The 23,501-nt window shown below is 42.8% G+C and overlaps 1 protein-coding gene across 11 annotated transcripts in view; it reads left to right on the top strand.

Annotated features, from left to right (window-relative positions):
* The window catches only part of ANKS1B (ankyrin repeat and sterile alpha motif domain containing 1B), a 771,828-nt gene that overhangs the window by 82,509 nt on the left and 665,818 nt on the right, over window positions 1-23,501 (top strand). The window lies entirely within an intron of this gene.

The following is a 23,501-nucleotide window of genomic DNA, read 5'->3' as shown; positions in this document are numbered from 1 at the left end:
TTCTTATATAGGCAATCAACTTCCGCGACTTCACCCATTCATTGTCCTCTTGGGCAACAGGCCCAAGCAACACTGCTTTAATTAGGAGATATGGAGGCTTGGGCATGAGGTACAAGGTTGTTGTGGGTGCTTGAACTAACATCCTTCAGATTTAAAAATCTGGGGTAAGACTTTCATCCCCACTCTGGTCCGTGTATGCTAGATAAAGAGAATTTCCCTGATGTAGGAATTAAATGTCACAGTCTGTTTTCTGAAGACCCCTTTGCAAACCTCAAAATAAAGGGTGCCAGGTTTGGAGCTGAAAGTGGGAGGGGTGTGTTGGGGGCTGGAGGTGGCAAAGGGTATTTAAAGCCAGCTTAACTTCACCGCCCATAGGCTGCAAGTTATGTGCTGTACCTTTTAGTGTACATTGCAGTCACATGTGATTGCATCTCATGTAGACATACCTGAGTTAGCTTTAATCTCGCTAGCTCAGATAATGAAGCAGTGAAGCCATGACAGCATGGGCTTCAGAGCTGGGTGTCCAAGCACACCAGGAACCCTGGGTAATTACTTGGTCAGCTAGCCAGAGCAGAAGCTGGAGATGCCATGGCTTCACTGCTCTGATAACCAAGCTAGCTAGATTAAAGCTAGCTTGGGTATGACTACATGAGCTGCAATCACATGCCATGGTTGCAGTGTAGACATTCCCTTAGAAGCGTAGCACAGAATCTCACCCCTGTAGTTTTGTGTCAGAGTAAAGGGCCATTTACTCTGGAATTCAGTTACCCCACCCTTAGTCCAACAGTGCCACATTTCGTCTTGGGTATTCTGAGGGAGCAAAGGAAAAGCCCTGTCCTACACAAGTAGTTACAGGCTTGAGTATCCATTACTTTCTGAAGAGTGCTAAACCTCCTCATAACCAGAATCTCAGGATTCTAGGCCCCATCCAATCAAATAGCATAAATGTTCCACAGTTCTTAACTAGCTATTTGGAGGATATCCTTGTGGAATAAATATTAACATTTTCCTGTCCCTGATGGACCTAATCATGAAAACATGATGGTTCAACATTATACAGTGGAGCTACAAAATCATGTTTTGAGAAAGCCAAACATAATTCTCTTCATTGAGCTTTCAAATGCATCACTATTAGGAAGTCCCATCCCTTCTAATAAAAAATAAATCAAGCCGGTGCCACTGTGAGAAAGAGGGAAGGGATTTATTTCAGGTGATGTCTGATATGAAAAATGTCAGAAGGCTTATGACTCATTCTGGATCTTAGCTATGTGAACCATGTGACGGGTTCAGTCACAGAGATCCTTTGCTATGCTGAAATTACCTCTGAGCCCATTTTCTCTGCCAGCTTGGTACTTCCAGAACCCTGTCTTGTTGAGCCAGACACGCTAGCCTGCTGCAACACACACCCAGGCTCTGGTCCATGCCCCCAAAGCTGCAGACTTAACTGAAAACAGCTCAGTAGGTTACCTGTCTCCAGCACCCGGACACCCAGTTCCCAATGGGATCCAACCCCCAAATAAATCCATTTTACTCTGTATAAAGCTTATACAGGATAAATTTATAAATTGTCCATCCTCTATCTCACTGATAGAGAGATATACACAGCTGTTTGCTCCCCCAGGTATTAAACACTTACTCTGGGGTTTATTAATAAACAAAAGTGATTTTATTAAGTATAAAAAGTAGGATTTAAGCGATTTCAAGTAATAACAGACAGAACAAAGTAAGTCACCAAGCAAAATAAAACAAGACACGCAAGTCTAAGCCTAATACATTAAGAAACTGATTACAGGTAATGTGTCACCCTCGGAGATGTTCCAATAAGCTTCTTTCACAGACTAGACTCCTTCCTAGACTGGGCCCAATCCTTTCCCTTGTTACAGTCCTTGTTAGTTCTAGCAGACATCTCAAGTGGTAAGCAGGGGTTTTCTTATGACTGGCCACCCCCTTTGTCCTCCTCCACTCCCTTTTATAGCTTTGGCACAAGACAGAAATCTTTTGTCTGTGCTTGTCCCCACTCCCGCCTCATCAATGGAAAAGTACAAGGATTAAGATGGATTCCAATATCATGTGACATGGTCACACGTCACTGTAAGACCCCCCTTAGTCTCCATTTTTCCTGGGTTGACCCACACATACACAGGAAGTCTTGCAGGTAAATAAACCATTTACAACCAATTGTCCTAGTCAGTGGGAGCCATCAAGATTCTAAACCACCATTAATGGCCCATACTTTGCATAATTACAATAGGACCTCAGAGTTATACTTCATATTTCTAGCTTCAGATACAAGAATGATAAATGCGTACAATACGAGGCATATATTCAACAGGTTATAATCTTTGTTATGATACCTTACAAGAGACCTTTTGCATAAAGCATATTCCAGTTACATCATATTCACACTCATAAGCATATTTCCATAAAACATATGGAGTGCACTCCATATGTTTTATGGAAATATGCTTATGAGTGTGAATATGATGTAACTGGAATATGCTTTATGCAAATATTCTCTTTAAAAAATATTCAGATTAGTTTCTCTAGGAGCAATTTTACTATTGTTTGAAACAAAATACCGATGATGTGCTCTACAGCTTATGGATGTTTACATTCACGTAAAGATACTTCCCAGTCACTAGATACACAAACATTCAAATCCCTTCTCCCTTTTCCACTGCTATGCCTACAAGAAACCTGTCCACCATTTAAATAAATGGCTTGAGAGACAGTTATCTGACAGAAATTTAGGGAAGTCAATATTTATTTATTAATGTAATTATAAAACTAATACATGTACATTAAAATGTACATAGTCAAATATATTGGATTGCCTCAGTCTCTCCCCACCACTGTTATGTTTCTCAAATGCCTGTCTTTTTAGCTTGTAAAATGTTGATGGCAGGAACTATGTTTGTATAGCATGTGGCACAATGAAGCCTTGAACTGGTTGATGTTTTGGGGTGTTACTCTAATAATAATAGTAGTACCTGGTAATATGTATTTCAGACTTCTGAAAGATGAATATTGTGACCAATTCAAGTTATTGCCTGTTTGGTCTGGTTTTGGCACTGCATGTTTTTACAAAAAGGTTAATAGTTGTTGAAGGTAGTTAACATAGAATAGGAGTTAACATTTCCCCCTATCTGGATGACTGGATGCTCAAGGTCACCCCTCTTGAATGGATCCAAGGAACTGTCTGACTCATCACTGGCAAACTGGAGTTACTAAGGGTTACTATAAACTGAGCAAATTCCCAGCTTGTCCCTACAGACAACAGGAATTTGTTGAAATCCTTCTGTCATGGCTCTGATGAAAGCCTACCCCCTTTAGTCATTCAGGGTATATTGGACTTGACTTTAAGACTAAGACAAAGCCAGCAGATATTATCCAGAAACATACTGTACTATGAATATTGGGTATTATAGCCACATGGTATCTAACAGCCATGCTTCCTGTTGAGACATCCATAAATGTCAGAGGTCACACACAAAGTTACCCTATCTGTGTGACAGAGTTCCTTTAACAAAATATGACTTTGTGGGATTTCCTGCATCTTCATGCTTATTTTTACATAATTCAGCTAAACTGAAAATGTGCCTCTTTCATTTTACCTTTAAAGGGCCATATTTTAATCTCAGTTACACGGATATAAAGCTACTATAATTCCACTACAATGGAGTCATATCCACCTAAATAAAGTTATTCCTGAGTTAAGGTACACTGGTCTAACAGAGTTCAGAACCAGACTGAAAATATTTCCAACAACTTTTGTCCAGACTTCCATTCATTAGTTTTATCTCTATCTCAAGTACTAAATTAGAAACACCAAGTTTTCTTTTCTTTTCTTTTCTCCTCCTGCCCCCTTACCTTGCTTGCCATTTTCCCAAGCAGAACATTTCTGGATTTAAAATAATACCTATCAATAGGTAAGCTTTCTAATTTGTTGACTTGTAAAACACAACTCAAAATGGAATACAGTTCTTATATTGCTGATGTTCTAAGTTCAGATTTGTCATGTAGGCAAAAAGAAAAAAAATGCAGCTTCTGCAGCAGTGTACTATACATTTTTTAGACTGCAGAGTTTAACCTTCATGCGGATAGAGACAACAGATTCTTGATTGACCAATCATATACTGCAGCTGTCTTTTGCCTTATATAAGTCTATTTTGCTTGCCAGTAAGAATGACAGCTCTGATTGATTTTAGGCTATGTCAACTGAACTAGCAAAGTGTTTACAAAAAATTCTGTCAATTTCAATAGATTTGCAAGTGTGTGTAAGTATTTCGTTTTAAGGTGGCTACATGAGAGATAGTAGATACCAGTTGTTTCTTTTTGATTTAATTGAGATTGCTTTCCATTTTCTAATGGGATATCAGTCATTTTACCATCTTCAAAGTTATAACATCATTAAGAGAGAAGATTCACAGCAGAAAGTGTCCTGAATGTTGTAAGCCATTTAAACCTATGTAGTGTTGATTTTTTTGTATTCTGTAAACAGATCTTAAGCAATTTAGACAGAAAATTTAAATGCAGTGATGTTTTTCTATAATGAGGGCTTTTTTATTACTGAATAATTAGGATCTCTAAATTTAGGGATGATTGGTGGTATGCTCCACAAAGAACATTTTTGAGATTTTTCAGGAAGATTGATGTACACAGAAAAGATCAAACATTTTTTGAACGATAGTCCTGAATTCTGAAATCAAGCACAACAGGTATGGCAGGAAGATTCTGTGAATATTAACAAGGTTATTTTGTAGATAAATTAGATTAGAATGATCTGGCTAAAGCTGGGCAAAATTTTTCAGCCAAAGTTATTGTTCACCGAAAAATGCACGTTCAGGTTGACCGAAATATTTTGTGAATTCATATCAAATTCACTGAATTGTTTCAGTTGAAAAAAAAAATTAGAAAAATCTTAAAAAGCCTAAATGTTTCATTTTGACATTTTCACAACAAAACCTTTTAATTTTTCACTTTTTTCCCCACCTACATTTTGAAATTTACTTAATTTTATTTTTAAAAAGTTTTACAAAAGCACAAAAATGAAGCACGTTGTTCAACTGAAACAACATTTTTTTTAATGATTTTTGAGAACAACTAGCAAACTGAAAAAATCAGTTATTCGCACAGCTCTAGATCTGGCCCTATTTGTTTAATTTGTCTCTCTACACCCGTGGGACCCTCCTGCCCCGCCCCTGGGCCCTCGGCCCCTCCCCTGCTGTTCCGCCTCCCCCAAAGCCTCACCTCACTGCGCCGTTGGCACAACGCTCTGGGCAGCGGGGCTGTGAGCTCCTGGGGCAGCGCAACTGCAGAGCTGCGGCCTGACCCGGTGCTGTGCGGTGGCATGGCTGCCTGTCCTGGTGCTCTGGGTGGTGCGGCTGTAGTGCCATCAGCCACCCGTGCTCTAGACAGCGTAGTAAAGGGGCAAGGGAGTTCGGGGTGGTGGTCAGGGAGCGGGGGTGTGAATAGGGTCAAGAGAGTCAGAGGGCGGAGAACATGGGGGCAGGGGTCTCTGGGGGGCAGTCAGGAAGGACGGGGGGTTGGATGGGGTGGCGGGGGGCAGTCAGGGGCAGGAGTTCCGGAGGGCGGTCAGGAAGAAGGGGTGGTTGGATGGGGCAGAGGTCCCGGGGGGGCAGTCAGGAATGAGAGGAGGGGTTTGATGGGGAGGTGGGGAGCAATCAGGGGTGGGGGGTCCAGGGGAGGTCAGTGGACAGGGAGTGGGGGGGGGTGGATGGGGCAGGAGTCCCGGGGGGGCCCTCAAGGGGCGAGAAGCAGGGGGGCTTGGATAGGGGGCATTGGCCAGGCCATGCCTGGCTGTATGGGGAGGCACAACCTCCCCTAACCGGCCCTCCATACAATTTTGGAAATCCAATGTGGCCCTCAGGCCAAAAAGTTTGCCTGCCCCCGTTCTACACTCTTCTGTTCCTAATGAGCAGCTCAAGTAAGTATGTTGTGTGCTGGAGATCTCTATGGAAGCTGGGAGGAAGGCAGTATTTCCTATGAGGGAATGGTTATTGTATCAGCATAATGATGGATCAACTGGCTCTGTCCTTCTTCCCTTCCTCATCTATCCCTTTTCCTCCTCCAGGTTCCTGCTACATATTGGAATGAAGTAAATCCCACTGAACACAGATCCATGTTGGGAAGGGGATGCAGACCCCTGACCAGTGTCAGGTTATCATATCTATCCACTGCCCAGTGGAGCTGGATAATTTCCTTTGGCCTCAGGGACCTCCATGGCCAAAGAAATGGGGAAGCAGGATTTGCCTTTTAACCATTAGAGTCAGGGTGTCCAATTCTGCTCTCATTTACACCCGTAACTTCATTTACTTCAGTCACTATACACCAGTATATCTGAAAGCAGAATTTGGCACAGGGAATATGTGGCCATATCAGCAACTATTTTTAATAAATCTTGGTAATATTTAAAACCCAAATATTCACCAAAAAATACAGTGGGAGCTGCAGAACCTTATCAAAATCAAGCACTTTATTTAACCTTAGATTAAATTGTACTCTCTCTTACACCAATCAGGGCCGGCTCCAGGCACCAGCAAAGGAAGCAGGTGCTTGGGACGGCCAGTGGAGAGGGGTGGCATGTCCGGGTCTTCGGCGGTGGGTCCCTCGGAGGGAAGGACCTGCCACCAAATTACTGCCGAAGTATGAAGCGGCACGGTAGAGCTGCCGCTGAAGTGCTGCTGATCGCGGCTTGATCTTTTTTTTTTTTTCCGCTTCGCCACTTGTGGCGGCCAGAAATCTGGAGCCGGCCCTGACACCAATATAAATTAACCGAGGAGTTACGCTGAAATCAGTGTTCTAACAGAACAGTGTTTTGCCGCTACCAATCCTGCAATCCTTACTCTGTCTTTACTCAGGCAAACTCCCATTGTCTTCTATGGGACTTTTGTCCAGGTAAGCTCTACAGGATTTAACTTACCTGACCATATCTCTATAAACAGAAAAAACAATCTACAAAACATATTCTTGCTGAGCTCTTTATGGCTTCATCATGGGCAGTATACACGTATGATTAAATTCATGCAGGACATTCACCCATTCAAGGTGCATCAAGAGAACAGTCCCTGGATCCAAGAGCTCAGAGTTCTTCTCAGTTGTGACAGGCTTTTACATAGGCTGCACAAGGAGGGGATTGGTGGATTCCTGCACACACTCCACCTCAAACATAAGCCCTGCATTAGGTTCACTTAGAACATGTTTTTTCACTTTTTAAAATACTTTGATATTTAGCATTCTTAGAATCATATTAAACAGAATTTGTCTAGCAATCAATCAGACATCCCTCATAAATAACAGTGGTGTCCTCTGATGTCCCACCCTTAAACTACATATGACCAAGGATTGTAAAGAAATCCAGATTGGAGGAAAGTAGTAGATCAGGAGACTATTTTGTGACCTGGATTTGAATGATATCCTTAATCCAATAATTTATTTGCAGACACATTTTTTTGGTATTATTGTTACTGATACAGCTAGAAAACAGAAATCAAAACAGATTAAACATGTGCCACACACACAATTAATATTAATTGGACCAATAATGACCTCCCTTAGAAAAATCCAGGCCGGGGAGCGGCAAGAAATTGCTGGAGAATCTGTTAGATTCACCTCACTGAATTTCCCTCCCATTCTACCCAGTGAAGGAGGAAAATTCTAACCTAGTACTAGTGTGGAGTATGTTATAGAAATTATTCTAGTCCCTAGGCTTCTAGGGAAATCCCATGATTGTAGCACAGAGAGATGACCACTTTCAAGTGGTCTCTTTCACCACTGGTAGCACAACCTTTGGTTATTGGCTTTCCTACATGTGGATATAGTCATCCTGCCTCTGAGCAAAATTATCACTGCAAACAACATTATCTCCCAGGTGGATTTTAAAGCCCAGATCAGCGAGCTTTGCTTTCCCTCTCCTAGTATAGATTGAATGGGGCATCTGACTCAATATTTCCTAATAGAAAGGCTGTGATATTACAATCAGTACTTTGTTTCAGTGATTTCTTTTACTTACTGCCTGCATGATTTCACTGAAAAATGTTCCAAAAAGAAGAAAATAAAGAAGAAAGCATAATATCAACTGGGACAAAGTATTAACTCTGAGGGACTGTCCCTCTCTAAGTGCACAACTGCTCTCTGAGCTTTCCCTAGGGAGAGTCAGCACTTACAAGATAGCTGGTTGGGAATTATTGACCAAACTTTTTTTTTTTACACAAAATGCTGCATCATTGAAACCAAAATGGTTTATGAAACAGGATTGATTTCAACTAATCTTCCTACTCGAAAAAATATTTGGAAAAAAGTTTTGAAATTGTTGAAATGTCCTGGCTTTACATTTTCAAAACAAAAATTTGGAGTTTTTCATTTAGAATTTCTATGAAATGTAGATTAAAAAAAATCTAAAAAGAGGGAAAAAGTTGAAATCTATATGAAAATGTGTCAAAACTATCAAAACAAAATGTTTCAATTGACCCAAGCTAAAAAAAATTTTGGTTTGTCAATTCCCAAATTTTTTTGAGATTGAGTCTTTTTGTCCTGATTCAAGGCATGAAATTTTATCAAAATCTCAAAAATTCTCGTGGGATGGGAAACCTTCCTACCATGCCCACTTTGCACTGTACCACACTCAGTATAGTGCTTAAAGCAGAGGTGGGCAATCTATGGCACGCGGGCCACATCCGGCCCGTGGGACCCTCCTGCCTGGCCCCTGAGCTCCTGGCCCGGGAGGCTAGCCCCCGGCCCCTCCCCCACTGTTCCCCCTTCCCTGCAGCCTCAGCTCACTGTGCCACCAGCGCACTGCTCTGGGTGGCAGGGCTGCGAGCTCCTGGGGCAGTGCAGCTGCAGAGCCCGGCCTGACCCAGTGCTCTGTGCTGCGTGGTGCATGGCTGTAGCGCCGCCAGCCACCAGTGTTCCAGGTAACGTGGTAAGGGGGCAGAGGGGTTGGATAGAGGGCAGGGGAGTTCGGGGTGGTGGTCAGGGGGCAGGGGTGTGGATAAGGGTCGGGGTGGTCAGAGGGCGGGGAACAGAGGTTGAATGGGGGCAGGGGTCCCGGCGGGGCAGTCAGGGGACAGGGAGAAGGCATGGTTGGATGGGGCAGGGGTCCCAGGGGGGGCAGTCAGGAATGAGAGGGGTTGGATGGGGCGGCAGGGGGCAGTCAGGGGCGGAGGTTCTGGGGGCTGTCAGGGGACAGGGAGCAGGGCGTGGTGGTTGGGGCAGGGGTTTCAGGGGGGCCGTCAGGGAATGTGGGGGTTGGATGGGGCAGGAGTCTGGGGAGGGCATCAGGAGGTGAGAAGCAGGAGGGGGTTGGAGTGGGGGCGGCAGCCTCCCCTAACCGGCCCTCCATACAATTTCTGAAACCTGATGTGGCCTCAAGCCAAAAAGTTTGCCCACCCCTGGCTTAAAGGCATCATATAACCTGAAAGTAAGAAAGAATTTTAAAAAATGTAAAACCATAAAGAAATAATAAAAAACTTAATTTAGATTTCAACAGGTGACAACAATATCACAACAAGAGACTAGAGTGGTGTCTCAATTTCAGAGTCCCTTTGTCAGTCTATATTTTGGTTTGATGATGATATATATTGAAATAAGGAAAAACTTCCAACATTTATCTTTTGGACTGTTTTCTCAGTTTTCAGTTATGGTTATTTTTTATTTATTTGGCTTTTTAACACTCTATCTGTGTGTGCAGCAGCCCTTTACAATATTTCAGTGAAGATTTAAAATAAAAAGGATATTTTCTGCCTTTGTCAGTTCAAAACTTCTAGTTGAGCTTGCCCACAAAGAATCGCACTATGCTTTTCTTTTTTTTTTGGTCTCTTGGCATGCACAACTTTTGAATACTCTGCATTGTGTATAAAAACATGTTTATTGGACTATATTGTATGTGAAAATTGTAGCTTGTCCAATTTCATTCACTAATGGCATTCATTAAAGCTTTTAAACCTACTTTCTTGGGAAGCAATTTGAAAAAACACCCCTAAAATTAAATGAAGTAGTCGAATTATATAGAGAGCTATGAGAAAAAGAAAGAAACTAGCTATTCTTTATGAAGAATAATAAATTTTATTTAATATTGGATTTCTCAAAGCTGCCACTGAAGGAGGAACTCTAAAAAGTTTAAAAGACATTTAAACTTTTTGAGCACTTTATCTGGTAACAATTCATAAAAAGAAACTTTGAAAAGACTCATATATAATGGACTAGAAATTGAAAAAGTGATATATTAAAATAATTGTGGATAGGGTGACTAGATGTCCTGTTTTTAAAGGGACAGTCCATATTTAAACCCTCCTGCAGATGACCTGACTTTTTCTTAAAAATGAGCAAATTGTCCCATATTTTCTATCTCCTCCCATCAGTACTGGTGGGTCCTGCTGCTGGCTGGATCCCTGCTCCCTAGCCGCCCTCCCATCAGCAGGGAATCCAGTGGCCTGGACTCCCAGTCCAGTGGGTGTGCAAGTCCAGTGGGTGTGCAAGGCTGGTGGCGGAGTGAAGATGCAGCGTGTGGGGCTGGCCGCTCCCCCTGCTGGTCTGTCAGCGTAGTCCCTGCTGCGTGCTGGCTCTCAGCCAGCAGTGCCCCACTCCCCGTCCCATTTCCGGCTGGCACTGGCTGTTCGTTGCAAGCTGTGATGGCTGGTGCGTGCAGGCAGGCGCCAGGCAGCGGCCAGTTACCTGTCGCCTCTGTTGCCCACCCATCAGCCCTTTATGTGCTCCCGCTTTCACTGTCCTCTCCCTGCTTTGCCCCTTCACTACGCCAGCCCCTCTGGTCCTCCATATCCCTACTGGTGGGGCTCGTCCCGCTCCCAGAGCTTGACGGAGAACCAGCCCCTGGTCAGAGCACTCAACTCACTAGCAGCCTGGCCAGCAGACTCCTTCCTTCCCCCACTGCCACTGGGCAGGCACCCTGGGAAAGTCCAAGACAACTCCAGCTCAGGGCGCTGGCCATGAGGTGCTGAGACCTGCATGCGCCAAAGCCCTGCACAGCACTGGCACAGGGAAGCCTCTCCGCCCCTCAGCTAAGCTCTGGAGTGGCGGGAGGGAGGGGTAGCAATTTCCAGCCGGTTCATACCCCGAACCTGCAGGCTCCACAGCAGCCCCCGGGGCAAGATTTTACCACCTTCTTCACCCTCCATCCCTCCGCCCTGGGTCCTGCCCCCAGGGAACGTGGGGCAGCTCTGTCCTCTAGGCACCCTCCCCTACTGAGCCACCTTTCTGAATAGTTTGCTGAAGCCCCTGCAGTCAGGTTTCCTGGGCCCTGGTGCACAATGCATTCTTAGAGATTAATCCCTTCCTGCCCACACTGTAGCCAGGGGTGACACGAGGCAGCTGGCTTATGTTGGTGGCCAGCAGTAGCCTGGAGGTGTTAGCTGCCTTTTGACACTGTGCGGGCAAGAAGGAACAAGCTGCTTCCAGCCATGGGTGGGGATGGAGAGAGAAAAGAAGAGGTGAGCTCTGCAAAGACACGGGCCAGGTCATCCCTTGCCCCACTCCTTCTCCCCTGTGACTGGAAGCAGTTTCCATCCCTTCCCTCCACACAGTGCCAAAAGGCTGTTTCTGGCCACATTCTGGTGTGAATCCTGGGAGAAATCTGGGGAGTAATGTGACTCTGCATGTCCCCCACGTGTTGCCTCGGGAAGACGTGGCACCAGGTACCAGGAGAGGAGGGTCTGTCCCAGGGGCCCAGGCAGGCATGGAGGGCGGAGAGCGCTGGGCAGGGAGGGGAGGGGTGGTTGGTTGGTTAAACCCCGTATGAGAGAGGTGTATGGGAGTGTGTGTGTGTCACCTCTCCCCATGTGTGTGTGGGAGAGAGGAGTGTGTGTGTCACCCCTCCCTGTGTGAACCCTAAAGCCTTAAAGATAAGAAGAACAATGAGGAGTCCAGTGGCACCTTAAAGACTAACGTATTTATTTGGGCATAAGCTTTTGTGGGTAAAAAACCCACTTCTTCAGATGCATGGAGTGAAAATTACAGATGCAGGCATAAATATACTGACACATGAAGAGAAGGGAGTTACCTTACAAGTGGAGAACCAGTGTTGACAGGGCCAATTCAATCAGGGTGGATGAGGTGTCAATACAAAGGAAGGGAAAATTGCTTTTGTAGTGAGCCAGCCACTCCCAGCCACTCCTATTCAAGCCCAAATTAATGGTGTTAAATTTGCAAATGAATTGTAGCTCTGCAGTTTCTCTTTGAAGTATCTTTTTGAAGTTTTTTTGTTGAAGTATGGCTACTTTTAAATCTGTTAGAGAATGTCCAGGGAGATTGAAGTGTTCTCCTACTGTTTTGTATGTTACCATTCCTGATGTCTGATTTGTGTCCATTTATTCTTTTACATAGAGACTGTCCAGTTTGGCCAATGTACATGGCTGAGGGGCATTGCTGGCACATGATGGCTTATATCACATTAGTAGATGTGCAGGTGAATGAGCCCCTGATGGTGTGGCTCATGTGCTTGGGTCCTCTGATGGTGTTGCTAGAATAGATATGAGGACAGAGTAGGCAATGGGGTTTGTTACAGGGATTGGTTCCTGGGTTAATGTTTCTGTGGTGTGGTGTGTAGTTGCTGGTGAGTGTTTGCTTCAGGCTGGGGGGCTGACTGTAAGCAAGGACTGGCCTGCCTCCCAAGGTCTGTGAGAGTGGTGGATCGTTTTCCAGGATAGGTTGTAGATGGTTGATGATGCGCTGGAGACGTTTTCGCTGGGGGCCATACATGATGGCCAGTGGTGTTCTGTTATTTTCCTTGTTGGGCCTGTCCTGTAGTAGGTGACTTCTGAGTACCCATCTCGCTCTGTCAATATGTTTCCTCACTTCCCCAGTTGGGCATTGTAGTTTTAAGAATGCTTGATAAAGATAAGGTAAATAAAAAGAAGCCAACTATGCAGTATTTCTTTTTAATGGGGGCTCAGTCAACTTGATGTTAATTTGAACATTTGTACTGCATAGTTCTGATTGATTGCCATTGAACTCGCTTGAATATGAGTAATTTTACCAAGTGTCCCGCATTCAGCATAGGGAAATGTGGTCACCCTAATTGTGGACAATGTGATATCTAAGTATCAAATAAAAGAGGGATGGGAGCTAGTGGGCATTTCTTCACAGTGAGACAAAATTATGTTTTTGTATTTTAATAATTTAATGGTGTGTATAACATGCGGAAAGGTCCATATTTTCAAAAGTGCTCTTCAAAAGTGTGCACATTTTTGTGTGTGCCCAACTTGTGTGACTGCAAATACCAAATGAGCATGTGGAAATCAGAATTTTTTGCAGGCACATAACTACACACTCATTTGATCCTAACTTGGGTCTGCACATCAGGTGTATGCAAAAGTGAACATGCACATTTGAAAATATGGGTCATAATTTTAGCAATAAAAGAAATCTATATGTCTTTTGCCCTGTGAAAAAATGGACAAATGAAGGGCCTTAACCTTCTCCCATTGAAGCTGATGGGGTTTTTGACAGTAGCAGCAGGATGAGGCCTAGGGTTGAAATTCACTAGTTCCATGCCTCTCTGCACCACCTTATCCCTCCATTTAAGGTCTTAATTGGGACTCCAGGAGCAGCCTCAGCAGAAACTACAGTATTTAGGGGTTAGGGACACATGAGGCACAACCAGAGCCATCCCTGCCACATAATAAGCTCAGACCCAGTAACGTGCAGGGGCATTGACACCTGAAGTGCCACCTTCCTTGTCCTAGCCATGTGGGTCAGAGAAGAAAGTAATTCCATGGAGGAGCTAGACCCCGGGACCAGAGAAACTTAAGCTGGCAAGAGCAATCTAGTGAGCAATCTCAGCAGGGACCACTGGCTACCGATGATGTCACTTGACTGCTTTCTACAGCATTTACTCTGGACATTCTTATTCCTGTGCTGATTGCCTGTTTGCTCCAGCTACCTCAAAGTCTTTTCACCTCAGCCTCATTCCACCCGCCCTCCATGCTCCGCTCTTTCCTTCCTTCCCTCCCTCTTCTCTTCTGCATTAGTCCACTTACAACCTCTGTATTCTAGGTTTCCTCTCCCTTCCTTTGTCTTTCTGTTTACCTAATTCCCTCCTAACAAAACCCCAGCCAAAAGAATTATAAAATAAAACAACCTGCTATCAAGCTTCCTGCCTCCCCTAAAAAGCCCCAGCAACATGGAACTAACATGATTTTTGCAATCCTTTACTCTGTAATTCTGCTTATCTCTTTATATCCTTTTCTCTTACCTTTTGTGTAGTCTATTTAGATTGTAAATATTTGAGGGCATGGACTATCTATAATTCTGTTTGTACAGTGCCTAACTCAGTGGGGGCTCATAGGCTTTACTGTAAATAATAATTAATAAAGTGGTACATAGGTCCTTGTTTGGGTCCTTTCCACAAGGGTGAATGAAGTGACTGTCTCTAAATAACAAATAAAAATAGTGAAAAAACTGCTATTCACTGTGGGCTAACCAATTTCTTTCATGCTTTTATCTCCAATATCACCTATACAATGTATTCATAGTTGGAAGTACATTGAATTTGATTCAGCTGTAACTCATAGAGGAAGTGAGCAACTTGGTGAGAATAGTGAGTTAGTAAGAGTGTAAGTCATGTGTCAGTAAAATGCTACAAACATCAACATGTGAAACCCACAGAACTGGTTGTGATCATGATTTTCAAGCTGTCACAACATCTTTCAGTGAAACTGTAAAAGCTTTAGCAGTCAAATGAGAATGAAACATGGTGAAAGACACAGCTTGAAATCCAGTTCCATTCTACTCTTATCAAATGACAGTCTCTAAAATATTTGGACATTGTGAAGATTAGATTAGTGCCAGAGTTGAGAATGCCAACTTGCAAACTGTTATGATATTGAAGGATGTGGGCACTTTCATTATTTTATCACTCATCTCTGAGAATTTATTTACTGTCCACATTTTAATACGACCTCTTTCCCTGCAAGTGTAGCTGTGCAAGCGTAGGGCCTTATGTGGACCTAGAACTCTCTTGAATGCTAGCTGTGGGGTCCAGCTAACATGAGAGAGGACATATCTCATTGTTGTTATGATCCCCTGCACACTAGGGGGAAGTGTACCCTGTTTTGTTTTTGTTTTTTCGTGTAGGTTCATAGATTATAAAACCAGAAGAGACCATTATGGTAATCTAGTCTGCCTGCTGGAAAGCACAGGCTTCTCTGAATTAATTCCCATTTGAATTAGAGCATATCTTTTAGAAAAAAACATCCAATCATAAATTAAAATTTTCTAGTAATGAAGAATCTACCAGAATGTTTGGTAAGTTGTTCCAATATTTAATCACCCTCACTGTTAAAATTTTTCTTTATTTTACTTTACTTTATTTTATGTAGTCTAAATTTGTCTAGCTTCAACTTTCAACAGTTAGTTCTTGTCTTCCCGATTGAAGAGCCCTCTATTATCAAATTTCTGTTCTTATGTAGGAATGTATAGATTGTGATCAAGTCATCGCTTAACTTTCTCTTTGATAAGATACATAGATTGAGCTCCTTGGGCCTTTATCATTAAGGCATGTTTTCCAGTTCTTTAATCATTCTCAAGACACTTCTCTGAACCTTCATCAGTTTTTCAACATCCTTCTTGAAGTGTGGACACCAGAAATGGACACTGTTTTCCAATAGCAGTTGTACTGGTGCCAAATATAGAGGTAATATAACCTCTGTACTCCTACTCAATATAACCCTGTTTATACATCCAAGGATCACATTAGACTTTTTGGCTACTGCATCACACTGAGAGCTCATGTTCAGCTGCTGATTATCCACCATGACCCACAAGTCTTTTTCAGAAATACTGCTTCCCAAAATAGTCTCCCATCCTGAAAGTATGTCCTGCATTCTTTGTTTCTAGATGTCTGACTTTACATTTGGCCTTGTCAAAATGACAATACAATGTAAGAATATAAACAGAATAATTCCCTCTCAACCACATTTAATCATTTTGTTCTTCACAGGAACTCTCTGCTCAGCCATCGAGTCCTCCAAATGCACTTCATAGTTTAAGGGGGAAATTTTGTCCTTTGTAAACATAGTAGCTAAAAATTGCAGTACTATACACCACAACCATAACTGTCCCCCTAGGAATGCCAGCCTTTCCTCATTGTGTTCACCAAACTACCCACTCCCAACACACCAAACTACTACTCAAAGCACTCACAACTACTAGAGTTGGGAGAAGTTAGTATAGTTAAGGGGTTTCTGTAGAGGGGAAAGTTGAGGGGGACAGATTCATGCTGTGATGTATGGTCTGTACTGTATGGTAGGTTGTGGTAATGGTAATTACTCCTGGGAGAATTCTGCGCAACTGCGCATGCGCAGAATTTATGTCCCCTGCAGATTTCTTTGCTTCCCTGCAGAAAAATGACTTTCTGATGGGGAAGCAAAGGGAAGACACAAGATCAGTCATACGGCCCTCCCCAGCAGTATGTTTTGGGTGCCCAGGACAGCCGGCAGAGATGTAAATCACTGTGGGGCAGGGGGCGGGACTGGGGAAGACCCGACTGGTGCCGCCTAGCCTGCACTGGGCTCATCTGCTATTCCCATCTGGGCTGGGGAGGACAGGACTTTCTCTTCCCCTGGCTGCACAGTATCCAGGGCTGTGTCATAACCACCCCCAGATTTCTCCCCTGGCTGTAGGAAGCTCTGCAAACTGCCCTCCTGCACTTTCTGCATCTATTGCTCCTCAGCTGCAAGGGGAGGGATCACTGTACAGAGAGCTGCTCCCCCATACACCCAACCTCCATGCATCCAGACCCCCTCATACCCAGACCCTCCTGCTGAGCCTCACTCCCCCCACACCCAGAACTCCTCCTGACAAGCCTCACTCCCCCTGTACCTGGACCACTCCAACAAGCCACCTGCACCCAGATCCCTACCCTAATGAGCCCCAACCAGCTGCACCTGGATCCCCACCCCACTGAGCCCTACTTTCCAATATCTGGAGCCCTCCACTGAGCTCCCCATGCTGACACCCCCCTGCCAAGCTCTATCCCTCCACATCTATACCCCACCTGCTGAGCCCCAACCACCTTCACCTGGACCCCCCTGCAGAGTCCTATTACCACTGCACCCAGAACTCCACAACAAGCCCTTGTGCATCCAGATCCCCCCCGCATCCAGATCCCCCACTGAGCTGCCCACACCCAGAATCCCCCATACAGAACCCTCTCAACCCACACCTGGATCCCCCCACACAAAGCCCCTCCACACTTGTATCCTGCCTTGCTGAGCTTGCATGTCCACACCTGGTGCACCTGGCACGGAGGAGCAGCGCCCCCCATGGGGTGTTTCTGGGGCAGGACCGGTCCTTGCGCTGTGTCAGGGTTGTGTGCAGCCTCACCGCTGAGTCCATGTCCTGGGGGTGGGGAGCTGCACAGTGATCTCCCATCTCTGTACAGCCAGTGGTCTGTGCTCTCCAATGCCATGATAGAGCCTTCACATTTATTTGAAAAATAAAATTTGCAGAATTTTGCAGAATTTTAAAATACTGTGCGCAGAATTTTTAATTTTTTGGTGCAGAATTTATAATTTTTTGGCACAGAATGCCCTCAGGAGTATGGCAAGGTGCAGGCCTGGGTGTGGAGGAGTATAGAGTATAGTGTTAATTTCCTTGCTTTTGTGTTAGGTATGTTGCATGTGTAGCGACACTTAGTTCACAATGAAGATTTTCTGGTGTATTAATATATACAGGATTTGTGATATGGCTCAGTTAAAATGGTTAAATCAGCTTTAACTTTTGGAATTTCCTATCTCAAATGCTTTTCTTGCAATTTTAACATTCTAGAAATGCTGGGTTGTTGGGTTTTGTTGGTGTTGCTTATTTTAATTTAATTTATTCAGCCTTAAAAAACGCTTTTTTGGTTAATATTTTACATCTGCTTGAAAAGGTCAATTCTGTTTACACTCAGAGTAAATGCCATCAAAAGTCTTCATATTTCTGCCAATGCAGTTGAAGCAGCACAAGAAACACAATTAAGTTCCTTTTTGCTTCTCTTCAGGAAATAGTTAATAGGAGAAATTCATTGTTTCAATTCAATTACACCGTTTTTATTCAGCATCAATTAAAGCTTTACTTCCTTGAAAAAAGTAAAGTCTTCAAAAAGGAAATTTGCTTCATAAAATAAAACTACAATTTCATTATATTTTAAAAAGTATTAGGACAGGCTCAATAAATTTCATAAAACTCACTCTTAAATTAGTTAGCAGCAAGATTTTCCAGACTTTACTAATGTTTATAAAACCCTGTGAAAAGTTTCTGTTTGCTAAATGCACAGAAGAAATTTGGAATAGCAAGTTTGAGTGGTATTAAATACAAACACACTTGAAGACTCATTCTTCTGTCAAGGAATATTCTTTCCTGGAGACTGAATGGTAACTTGATTTGTTTCACATTCCCTTTAGAGACAAAGAGTTGTCTTCCATAAGACATAAGCTATTAAATGCTTCTCATATATAGGTATCCACTGGTTTTGTCACTATTCATGGGTTAGACTTGCTAATTTCACAAGGAAGGCAATTTGTGCTCCTCCCCTTCCTTCTTTGAAATAGGAATTCCCCTGCGGGACTGCTGCAGCACTGCTCTCCTGCACCGTTTACTCTAACCCTGATAGCAGCTTTAAACTAACTACTGGACACACCAGAGAGCTTTAGAGTGTGAGAATTTCCACTCAACGACTGCTGGAAACTTTAAGTGAATTAGATTTTCAGTAATTGGAGCCTTTTGATCTTCCTTTTAGGGCAACCTGAAGATCTGTGCTGAATCGGCACTAATTCTGGCTCCCTCAGTATCTATGTGTGTCAGTGCAGTACAGCCTAAGCCAGCCTGTCATGTCACCACACTTCCCTTGGGCTTCCTTCAGCAACATAGCAGAGTGGTCTGACCAATAGCGACAGCTGGCCTGCGCCAGTAGACTACATTCTTTCTGGCTCCCTCCAACAGTGTGGCTCAACCCAACCCACCATGTTATCACATCTTCCATAGGCTTTGTACAGGAGTGTAGCAAAAATAGTCTATCCATCACACTAGCCTACCTGTGCTAGTGGTCCTTCTGTATTCCCACCATTTCCATAAAGTTTGGGTCTGTGAGTGTGTCAATGCAGCATAACCCAGCCTGCCATTTAACCACTCCTTTCACTGGCTTTTCTCAGCAGCAAAGCAAATCAATCTAGCCCATACCACCAGTATGCCTGTACCAGCAGACATCCAAATAGCTGGAATCTGCAGGAAAAGGTAAAGCTAAATTTTTCCCCTTCCAGGTTCCTCCCTGTGTGTCTTATGGCAGTTTAGCCTAGGTTTCCACCTTATTGGTTGTGCTGAGAGTTGCCCCAAAAACAATGCAGAAGAGAGGTCTAATATCTCATGCCACCATCATGCCAGTGGACAATACAAATGACTTTAAGCCTGCCGCAGTAGGTCAGTATTAAGGGAGAAAAGTGGCCCAGATATGACATAGTTGTAAAGCCACTGTAGCATGCCTATCTGAGCAAGGGAAGGTTTCCAAACACCAGTGCTACTGCACAGCAATTCTAGTCTCTCAGTCTTAACCTTTGTCAGAGGATGTTCCTCTCTTAGTTCAAGGTGTGCACGGATTGTGTTAGCAGCAAACTGCTGTAGATGTAGAGGAGTTTAACATCTCATTAGAATGTTAGTCAAGACAAAGACCCCAAGGATTATTAACATCTTGTCCTTGAAGAGCCTTCCACCCATGAGGAAGGAGAAGTAGGAGTTTCTCCCAAATATTTCATGCCTTCTGCAACTAGTCGAAAATCCTATGGGAAACATGAAGGCCAATAGGCTTGAATCCAAGCTAATTCCTTATAGAAAGATAATTCTATTTTTAAGAGAACCTTTAACCAAAAGGGGAAGGAATCTATTGCAGATTATTTTAACTGCTGCATTATTTTCAATATTGCTTTTCAGAAGACCAAAGATAAATCAATCAATAAATAACAGCATTTGGAATGAACTAGTTCAGATTGTAACCATTTTCCTTTTTTCTCAGAAGTGATCCTGATAGACCAGGGGAAGGAAGAGAAAATATATACTTCAGAGGTGCCAGCCCTCCCTAATTTTCCACAATCCCTGGTGTTGCTCAATAACTGCCCTATGTGGACCCTGCTGGACTACGTTAACATGCTCTAGGTACCTCAAGTATGCCCCCAAGGTCCACAGGGGGCAGTTAGAGCACAACATGCATCTTGTGGCTAGTAAAACCAGCAACCCAAGCCACACTGACAATTGCCATGGCTTGCTTCCTGTCAGACCCTCACTGTGCAGTCTGCAGGAGAGGAGAAGCCAGAGGGGCAGGAGGAGACAGTGGCAGAGGAGAAGAGTGGGAACATGAGAGATGAGGGAGAAGAGGATTAGGATCATCGCAGGAAAGTGGCCAAGGCCCAGGACTGGCCAAAGTAATTAAGGTCCCTTGGTGGCATAGGAGAGAGGCTTTCCCAGGGCCGATCCTCCCCTTCTCCCTTTTTGGGGGTGGGGGTCAGGGGCACAATAGGGGAGGGGACCCAGACCTCCCCCCCACTTGGCAACATACAGGGAGGGGAGGGGAGGGGAGAGGACCAAGGAGAAATCCTGGTTTCTCCAGGGGCAAGGGAAGTGAGAGAGGAGGGGACTGGGGCAGAGAGGTCCTGGTTTCTGCAGGGGGAAAGAAGGAGAGGAGGTGGGGGGAGAGAGAGAGGTCCAAGCCACCTCCCTAATTCCTCTCTAATTTTTTTCTTAAACAGCCCTAAAAGTTTCAGAGTAAGGTTGGCATCTCCGACATCTAAAGTGTCTGAATAATTTACTGCTGAAAATGTATTTAAAGAAAGGGTCTCTCCACATAACCTAGTATAGTGGTTCTCAAACTTATTTGATCGTGTCCCCCTTCTTTGTGTCTGTAGTTGTTTACATCCCCACCCCGCTCCTGCCACACAAGTACATATACAGCCACCCAGCTCTGAAGGCAGAGTGGGGAGTGGTGGTGGCTGTCTGGGCACCCAACTCTGAAGGCAGTGCCACCAGCAGCAGCAGCACAGAAGTAAGTGTAGCAATACCATACCACGCCACCCTTACTTCTCTGCTGCTGCTGGCGGCAGTGCTGCCTTCAGAGTTGGGCGCCCAGCAAGCAGCTGCTGTTCTCTGGTCTCCCAGCTCTGAAGGCACTTGGAGAGAGAGAAAGAGAGAGCAAGAGACGGTCTGAGACCTGACTTGAAAACCTGACCTTTTCAATCCAAAACCAGACTTTTTGATACAATTTCATTTCACAAAAATGTTTGAAAGGTTTTGTTTCAATTCCATTCCAGGACAAAAACAAAATATGTAACCTCGAAATCATTGCAAAATGGAATTATTGTCCTCTGGTCAACTGTACTATTGAAAACTTTAACTATGGCCCTTGGTACACAGTCTGACCTTAACAACATAGGCCCTGATCCTACAAACAAGCATGTGCTTTACTTTAAGCATGTGAATAGTCCTATTGACTTCAATAGTTTTGTATTTAAAGTACATAGTTTGTACAATAGTTATGGATTTCAAGTACTTAAAATACATATGTACTTAAATATAGGACATGTTTAAGTGTTTTCAGAATAAAGGCCTTAATAATAATTCTAGATTTAGCTGTATTTTGAATATGTTCTTTCAGTGTTGCGTAAAAAAACTAAAAACAGTAAAATATTAAATACTATATTCATAGCTGTAAAAATACAGTTACTAATCATCCCCCACCTTTTTAAGGATATATTTGGCCTAATGAATATGTTGATTTCAGAGAAGAGAAATTAAATGGCAAGAATTTGTTTTTAAATTATTCCATCATTCATCAGTTGTCTCTAAAGCAAAGTAATAAGCAATGAAAGATAACCTTTAGGGAAAGTAATAAAGCAAAAAAGAGGAAAAGTTAGTATCCCTTGAACAACTATTTATTGAATTGACACCATAAAAATAAGGAGTCAAATAGGTTGAGATGAAAACAATTTTTGGAATTAGAAATACTCTCTCTTTTTTTCCTATTGAATGGAAACAATTTTTGTTCTTTGATTTGTCTGGAGGCTAAGCCTAAGTACAGCCATTGGTGACAAATCAGTGGATGTGTCATCTTTAGAAGAAAGGAATTAACATCTAATAATGTTTCTTTTGTCAAATCTTTAATATGCCAAAATTCCTTTCAATTCTTCCTTCTTCAGGAAGCTGAAATTAACTATTTTAATTGACGGGTCCAGAGATAAAGGTGACTCTTATAGCTGCAAGTTGCTCTCATGACATATTGAGTAACATTTTCAAAGTGGCTCGAGTTCCTATTATTGGACACACAGTGAGAATCTCTGGGTAAAAAAGAATAGACATAGTGCTTTGTATGTATAATGTTAGAACATAGGAAAATTGAAATACAGCTTTATAATTCTTGAAAGACACCAAGAAATAGATTTTGCTTCGTAATAACTTCCAAGACATTTAAAGCCTGAACCTGCAAGGGGCTGTGTGTCCTCAATTCCTATTGATTTCAGTGGGAGGTGAAGTATTGAGCACTTCATAGAATCAAACTGTCCATAATGTATGGTGCCATTTATACAGAATGGCTATAATATTCTTCTTGGAAAAATACAATTATTTATAATTTGGAACTAACTAATCATTCAGGCACAAATACTGGAAAAAGACTGAAATATGGAAATAGGTAATCTCTAGTCAATAAATACAGACCTTAATATAAGCGTATTTAAAAAAATATTAGACATATCTAGCCATTTCTACAGCCATGTCTGGTGACTTTGATCATAGCAAACGTGGAATTTGTTTTTTTAACGGAATTGCTTCAGACCATTTTCTTTGAAAACACAGCACATAATTCCCTAAGGAAATAAAGCAAGAATATTGTTTGTCTGTGAAGGCTGAAAATTATGTTCATAGTCGGTATGAACAAGGACAGCTGCTTAAGTCTCATAATTCCATGCACTGAAAGTTAAAACATTAATTTTTGAAAAGTCTATATTGGATAAAGTAATATAGTACTAAATGCTTCCACAATTTAAAGGGACATAGTTTGAAATTTAATCAATTAAAAATGAATTGAAAGTACTTTCGGGTACTGCATTGATTTTTGTAGTTTTACAATCATATTTTCCTACTTTAAAAAAAATTCCCCACCCCCCATGTTATTTTTTGAATAACGGAGGTAATCAACAGGGAAACTGACTGTAAAGGACAAATAATGAAGCTGACTATACACAAATTACTGTCAAATGCACAAAGTTAGCATGCTGAATAAATAGAGAAAATATTTTTTACTGATTTTTTGGTTATATAATCTTAAGAGTTATTTGTCAAAACAAGAAGTACATATAACAGGCAGAGTGTGATTTTTAAATTGACAGTATCTCTTTAAAGGAGGTTATTGGCAACAACTAATCTCACACTAGTATAAATTAGGAGTAACTGAACTGAAGTCAACAAAGTTATACTGGTGAAAAACTGGTGTATATGAAATCACAGTG

The sequence above is a fragment of the Chrysemys picta genome, chromosome 1 (assembly GCF_011386835.1).
Source record: "Chrysemys picta bellii isolate R12L10 chromosome 1, ASM1138683v2, whole genome shotgun sequence".
NCBI lineage: Eukaryota > Metazoa > Chordata > Testudines > Emydidae > Chrysemys > Chrysemys picta.
This window is presented reverse-complemented; position numbering and strand designations above follow the sequence as displayed.